Source organism: Felis catus, chromosome X (genome assembly GCF_018350175.1).
Source record: "Felis catus isolate Fca126 chromosome X, F.catus_Fca126_mat1.0, whole genome shotgun sequence".
NCBI lineage: Eukaryota > Metazoa > Chordata > Mammalia > Carnivora > Felidae > Felis > Felis catus.
This window is the reverse complement of record NC_058386.1, coordinates 119,472,233-119,478,601: the sequence shown is the minus strand read 5'-3', so window position 1 is coordinate 119,478,601 and position 6,369 is coordinate 119,472,233. Positions and strand designations below refer to the sequence as shown.

Sequence of the window (6,369 nt, the reverse complement as noted above, 5' to 3'; positions counted from 1 at the left end):
AGGAATCCAACATATCATGTTAATATGTTTGCTTCTTTAAAAGTAGTTTTTTCAGGGGTGCCTAGGTGGCTCAGTTGGTTAAGCGTCCGACTTCAACTCAGGTCATGATCTCGCAGTTCGTGGGTTCGAGCCCCTCATCAGGCTCCGTGCCGACAGCTTGGAGCCTGGAGCCTGCTTCGGATTCTGTCTCCCTCTCTCTCTGCCCCTCCACAGCTCTCTCTCTCTCTCTCAAAAATAAATAAATGTTAAAAAATTTTTAAAATAAAGCAAACATATTTTCTTCACCTGGCTGATAGATGGATGACTTTTCTTTATAATTATTCAACTCTACATATATATCTTATATATTTTTTTTCTGTATGTATATTTGACAAGAGAAGAAAGGTGAAAATATGATCAGGTATAGGTGCCTGGGTGGCTCAGTCGGTTAAGTGTCTGACTCTTGGTTTCAGCTCGGGTCACGATCTCATGATCTTCGTGAGCTTGAGCATGTCGGGCTCCACACTGACAGCGTGGAGCCTGCTTGGGATTCTTTCTCTCCCTCTCTCTCTGCCCCTCCCCTACTCATGCTGTCTCTGTCTCTCTCAAAATAAATAAATAACTAATTCTTTTTAAATGCGATCAGGTATGTAAAAATACTTTCAAAGCAAAACCGTTACACACTTGTTACACATTATGATAAAAAATAAATCACGACCTTTTTATAACAAGCAAACATAATAAGTAAGGGGGCCGTGTTATGTGGGCCATTTACTTGAGGCCAGTCAATCAAAAGGCACTTACTGAGGACCAATTTTTGAGGCTAGCCCTGTAATAATATGTGATTTTTCCATGAGCTCGTTCCTACACAGCCATCGGTTCCGAACCTTGTTTACTTTGATGCTAGGTAGTGTATGTTTCTAAATAATTCCCAGGAACTGCAACATGACACCCTAATACTCATTTTGGAAGCTATTCCAGCATATGCTGCTTTCAAATCTACTACAAGAAAACTCTGAATGAAAGCTTTATAATTATTGCAGTATCACGTATAGCTTATATTGTCCATGGATAAACTTTGCCTGTTTTCTATAGGTTTTGGCGAGTTTTTTTCTCGTTAGGATTTCGCGGTATTTTTTTTAAACCCTCAAGAGTCAAAAGTCGTTCCGAATTTCATGTTTTCAAGCTGACTTTTAATATATTATCCGTCTGATTGTCTTTGTGTCATCTAAATCAAAATGTAAATCATCATCACCTTGTTCGTTTCTTCTGCCGCATCTATGGTTGGAACGTATGCTTTCTGTGTTTTCTGCCCTTTCTGGTTGTTTATGAAGCAGAGCGACAACGTCTCCTTTCTTTCTGCATTTTGCACAAACTTCAAACGCACAGCCACGTAGCCTACACATTATGTGATAAGAATCCTTCGCCGACTTTTCTAAACACGTACCATACTTTTTAGGCTTTGACAACACTTTGTATTTGCTGTGTTTTGCACACCAGTCCAGAACTTCTTTATGGCATTGACAAATTCCACCATGAAGCTTTGCATTAATTTTCTTGGTCTGAACACTCTTAGCAAACTTGTCATTTTTGAAGCTATATGTAATTCTGGGGCAACTGAGGCCTGGGATGAGCCACGTTCCCTTTCTGGGAGCTCATCCTTGAAACCACAATCTCCTTGCGTCGGGACAAGAAAGCCACAGAGAAGACCAAGGTGCCAAGAACTACCCCACGGAGTCCACGCTTCTGTCCTGATGTACTCTTTTATAGTTGTGATATATCAAGTGGTGATCTGTTGGCTATATCGAGTTAAATAATAAGTTTTAGAAAGTCAGTATCTCCTGTTGCTTTTTATCTCTCAACATAGTGACTAGAAAATTGAAAATTGCATATGTGGCTCACATTCTATTTCTTTTTTTGCCCTAGCTTTATTGAGATATGGCTGGCATATAACATTATGTAAGTTTAAGGCATACACTGAGATGACTGATAGACATATATCGTGAAATGTTTTCCACAATAAGGTTAGTGAACACATCTTCACCTCAAATGATTACAATCTTACTGTTGCTATGGTAAGGATATTATTACAGCTCTACTCTCATAGAAACTTTAGACACCCCAAACCATCTTGTAACTGAAAGTTGTACCCTTTGACCAAGATCTCCCCATTTTCCCTACCCCTCAGCCCCTGGCAACCACCTCTACTCTCTTTGAGTTCAATGTTTTTAGGTTCCACATATAAATGAGAACATACATTATTTGTCTTTCTCTGCCTGACTTCTCTCACTTAGCGTAATGCCCCCAAGGTCCATGTGGCAAATGGCAGGATTTCCTTCTTTTTATGGCTAAATAATATTCCACTGTGTGTATGTGCATGTACATACACATTTAGGTATATCTACGTGTATGTATGTGTGTGTGTGTGTGTGTGTGTGTGTGTGTGTATCATATTTTCTTTTCATTCATCTGTCTATGGACACTTGGGTTGTTTCTGTATCTTGGCTATTGTGATTAATGCCGCAATAAACTTGGAAGAGCCCCTATCTCTTGGAGATCCTGGTCTCATTTCTTTTGGAAATACACCTAGAAGTGGGATTGCTCAATCGTATGGTAGTTCTGTTTTTAAGTTTTTGAGGAAACTCCACCCTGTTTTCAATAGATGTTCTACCATTTTCCACTCCCACCAACAACGTGCAAGGCTTCTCTTTTCCCCACTTCCTCGCTACTACTTATTATCTTTTGTCTTTTGGATGCTAACCATTCTAACAGGTGATGTCTCATTGTGGTTATCACTTGCATTTGCCCGGTGATTAGTGATGTTGAGCATCATTTCGTGTACTCGTGGCCATTTGCATGTCTTCTTTGGAGAAATATCTTTTCGATTCCTTTTGCTCATTTAAGTTTATGTTTTTATTTAAGTAATCTCTACACCCAGTGTAGAACTCGAACTCACGACACTGAGATCAAGAGTTGCATGCTCTTCCGACTAAGCCAGCCAGGCTCCCACCTCTGGCTCATTTTTAATCAGCTTCCATTTCACTATTGAGTTGTATGCATTCCTGATACACTTTGGATATTAACCCCTTATCAAAAATATGGTTTACAAATGTTTTCTCCCATTCCATAAGTTGCCTTTACATTTTGTTGGTATTTTTGTTTTTCCTTTTGCTGCACAGAAGCTTTGTAGTTTGCTGTGGTCCCACTTGTTGATTTTTGTTTTCGTTGTTTGTGCTTTTGGTGTCAAATCCAAAACTCATTGTCGAGACAAATGTCAAGAAGCTTTCTCCCCAATGCTTTCTTGTAGGAGTTTTATAGTTCAGGTCTTATGTGGGAGTCCTTTATCCATTTCTAGTCAATGTGAGTGGCGTAAGATAGGGACCCAATTTCATTCTTTTCCACCACGTTATGTTTCTATTAGACGCTGCTGTCCTAGAGACCTGGGTAGGGACTTAGTCATAGCTGAATCCCCAGCACCGTGCGCTCCAGCACGCAGTGCTAAATTGCTAAATGGAGATGAAAACTCCCAAGCTCTCCAGTCAAAGCGGATTTCTCTTATTTTCCTGAATCCTCACGTAACTTAATATGTTCACTTCCTTATGCCTGATTACACGCAATTTAGAACTTGCTTGGCATAAATTCACGTTATTAATTATGTCATATGTATAAGTGCTGTTGCTACCATTGCACATCCTGTTATTCCTGTTATGCCTAGCACAACGGTACGTACACAGTAGGACCAGATTTAAGTTCCTGTGAAACTGGTGGTGTTTCTAATCCTCTGCCTGTGAACTTTGCTACCACCATAATAAAAGCTCAGTCTATATATGACATGTGAGGCTGACTTACTCGAAGACTATCTTTGACAGAAATGTGGCCCCATGATATTAAATTACCCCATTGAGGGGTGACTGGGTGGCTCCGTTGGTTAAGTGTCTGACTCTGGATTTTGGCTCAGGTCATGATCCTAGGATCATGGGACCGAGCCCCACATCGGGCTCCACACCGAGCATGGAACCTGGTTAAGACTCTCTCTCCTTCTCTCTCTCTCTCTCTCTCTCTCTCTCTCTCTCTCTCTCTCCCCCTATCCTTCTGCTCCTCATGCGTGCTCTCTCTCTCACAAGATGAATTAGCCCATCAAGATATTAATGCATTCAACAAATGTTTGACATCTACTGTGTTCCAGGATTAAGCCCTCATTTACAACCACTAACCCAATTACATTCTTTTTCATGTCTGTTAAAAAACAATGAATAGGGGCGCCTGGGTGGCGCAGTCGGTTAAGCGTCCGACTTCAGCCAGGTCACGATCTCGCGGTCCGGGAGTTCGAGCCCCGCGTCGGGCTCTGGGCTGATGGCTCAGAGCCTGGAGCCTGTTTCCGATTCTGTGTCTCCCTCTCTCTCTGCCCCTCCCCCGTTCATGCTCTGTCTCTCTCTGTCCCAAAAATAAATAAACGTTGAAAAAAAAATTTAAAAATTAAAAAAAAACTCTCTTAAAAAAAATGAATAAAAACATGATAATCCTGAACTCTCATGCTTTTTGTTTTTAGAACCACATACAGTTTTTATTTCCTAAAATGTGCATGTTTCTTTTTTTTTAAGTTTATTTATTTATTTTGTGAGAGAGAGAAAGAGAGAGAGAGAGAGAATGAGTGGGAGAGGGGCAGAGAGAGAGGGGGACAGAGGACCCAAAGTGAGCTCTGTGCTGACAGCAGAGAGCCCGATGCGGGGCTTGAACTCCCCAACCGTGAGATAATGACCCGAGCCAAAGCTGAACGCTTAATCGACTGAGCCACCCAGGAGCCCCAAAATGTGCGTGTTTCTATATTCCTTCTATTCAGAGTTACTTTTTACAAATATATTCATTTTATTCCGTTGTCTTGATTCCCAGTAACATAGATTGGCTCAAAGGAGAAAAGAAGAAATGGGTTGAAGAGCCTTTCTTAAGAGCAAGTCAGAGCTTGGTGGAGGGGATTTAAATGGACTTCATGATCAATAATTTGTCTCAAAGTTTCTCCATTTCTCACTTTCCCCTTAAAAAATGAAAGAGCTACAGTTTGATCTCCACCTTTGACATACAGTAATTTAAACATCAAGGAGAGATTTTAGTAATGGGTTTCACACTTTTGAGGGGGGAAAAAAGGTCAAAGCACTGAATCAAAATAACCTAGATAAACTGCCCGTGGAGTTTACCCGTGAGGTCCAGGGTCTTTGCTCAAAATAAGACTTTACTTAGGTCAACGTATTTCTTTAGAGAGATAATAACCTGATTCGTCGGTTAAGTTGACCAACAAAAAGCCCGTATGTAGACTTTTAAACTTCCCCCAAAGCCCAACATGGCTGAAGTCCTATCTGTTCATCCACAGTCTTCATAGCAAATGCTCTGTGGGGAAAACTTTCTCTGTCCTCTTGTATGTCATGCTCAACTGTCATGTGGTGACTCCCTCAAAGCTTTCATCTACTGTCTGGCTTCAGGGTAGAGACACATATATTTCTGTCCGTTGCGGGTGGCCAACTTGGGACTTGAGAAATCTTTCAATTCTGATTTATTCTTTCTCTATACAACACACACAAAGATGGATGTATACATATTTAATATGGGTATGTAATTCCTAATATGGGTTGGATCTCTGAGAGGCCAGCTTTTTTTTAAGGTTTTTCTTTTTTTAATGAATTAATGAATTTTTTATTTTTTTAGAGAGTGCAAACAGGGGATGGGGGCGGGGGAGAGAGAGAGACAGAGAGAAAGAAAGAGAGAGAGACAGAGAGAGGGGGAGAGAGAATCCCAAGTAAGCTCCATGCTTAGGGTGGAGCCCAACACAGGACTCGATCCCACAGTTGTGAGATCACTACCTGAGCCGAAATCAGGAATCGGATGCTCAACCGACGAAGCCATCCAGACACCCCAAGAGGCCAGCTGAAGACCTACATGACCCTGCGTGATCTGCCTTGGAACTCCTTGCTTCTAGAACTTCAGTTCTTAGCTCTCTTTACTTCCAGGTCATTGCTTCTTGCTACCCTTCAAACATGTCCAACATAGTCATGCTTGTGGTCTTTGCACTTGCTCTCCCTTCTGCTTGGCACGGATACATGGTCCTCCCTATGTCCATAGGATCCCATCCCTCACTTGCTGTAGGTCTCTGGTCGGCTGTCACCTGATTAGTGAGGCTTTCCCCAAATGGCCCCTAGAAAACAGCAACACTGTGCAAACACTCCCCACCCACTTCCCCATTTTGTTATTTTTTTCCAAAGTGCTTAATATTATTTACATGTTCATTTATTACATTTCCCCCCAGGATGCTATAAGGTGCATGAGGACAAACATTTTTTTCACTGTTGTATCTCAAAAACCTAGAATATAGGAGGCACCCAACGATTTTTGCAGAATTAC

At 41.3% G+C, this 6,369-nt stretch overlaps 1 pseudogene; it reads right to left on the bottom strand.

Annotated features, from left to right (window-relative positions):
• Positions 1-1,172: 1,172 nt before the first annotated feature.
• LOC101091000 lies at positions 1,173-1,638 on the bottom strand (annotated as a pseudogene).
• Positions 1,639-6,369: the final 4,731 nt, after the last annotated feature.